General features: G+C 36.8%; 1 pseudogene; it reads left to right on the top strand.

Moving 5' to 3' along the window:
* The first annotated feature begins 838 nt into the window (after nt 1-838).
* On the top strand, nt 839-958 carry LOC134971371 (5S ribosomal RNA; annotated as a pseudogene).
* Nucleotides 959-1,281: the final 323 nt, after the last annotated feature.

Below are 1,281 nucleotides of genomic sequence, written 5' to 3'. Positions count from 1 at the left end.
AGTCTATGCCCACATGTGTGTCACAGAAAAATTGTTCACTTTGTGTTTATATACAGTACATGAGGTATTGTATGCTGCCACAAGGTTTGCATTAATACATCTGTCAACAGCTATATATCTAGAAACACGGGAGATTAGACTCCAGAGTATTTACTCTTGCTTGAGACTACTCATTGGAACTCACTGCATAGAGGATAATTGCTAGATATAGCATTAGAGTCCCTTGATCTATATTACCACTTGTATGTTCAGCTCTAAGATATACCAATTAAGAATACAATTGTTGTGAGTAAGCATCTTAAGTCAGTGGTATCAGTGGCAAGTGCAATATCTGCGGATATACCTCACTAGAGTTGCTTAATTGCATCTCAGCATAAACGCTAAACAGTGGAGGGCCGGGTTGGTACTTGGATGGGAGACCACCTTGGGACACCCTGGTACTGCAAAAATTGCTGCCTTTCTATATATCACTGCATAAATACTCGTTACGATTATAGGGCCATATATGCCGAGCAATTGTCTTCTTGCACACATATACATGGCATTTAATGATATTCAGTTGCCACACTGGTGATTTAACTATTTATCATTGGGTATTAAGGAAAGCTTCATTTTGGATGGTATGTGGTATTTATGAATTTTTCCACATAATAGGCTTCCATTATACCCGTCTTTTTTGTCTATGGTCATATATGTCACGCATGCTTAATAGACAATCACTATATATTTTACTTTTGTCTATGGTATTAAATATCACATGTATGTTTCATTTACATCATTGCGGATAATCAGCATTTGCTGTGCATGCAATCAGAGTGATAAGAAAGGCAAGCATAATAGTTGCAGACATACCCCACTGGAGATGCCCAATCTCCTCTGATCTTGGAAGCCAAGCAGTGGAGGTCCGGGTTAGTACTTGGATGGGAGACCACCTTGGAACACCCTGGTACTGCAAGAACAATGCTGCCTAATTTTATATCACTGATAAAAAATACCATCTGTCATTCGGACTCATATGACTTATGATTCAATTCTCTGCAATAAAATTTCCCTTTGGGATACTTGCAGAATAAATGATGGTCATATACTATGTGATGAACATTGTATAACTATCGTGTGACAAAAATTTCTTGGCCATAGAAAAGATTTTCTGGCTCTTCAAATATTGTAGCATTTATGCTACTAATTATACATTATAATTTGTTAATACATTTTCGCTAAGTTATTGATTCACACACTGTTTTCAAATTTGACTCCTATAATCTAGTTTTAATAAGACCC

Source organism: Pseudophryne corroboree, chromosome 11 (genome assembly GCF_028390025.1).
Source record: "Pseudophryne corroboree isolate aPseCor3 chromosome 11, aPseCor3.hap2, whole genome shotgun sequence".
NCBI classification, from domain to species: domain Eukaryota; kingdom Metazoa; phylum Chordata; class Amphibia; order Anura; family Myobatrachidae; genus Pseudophryne; species Pseudophryne corroboree.
This window is presented reverse-complemented; position numbering and strand designations above follow the sequence as displayed.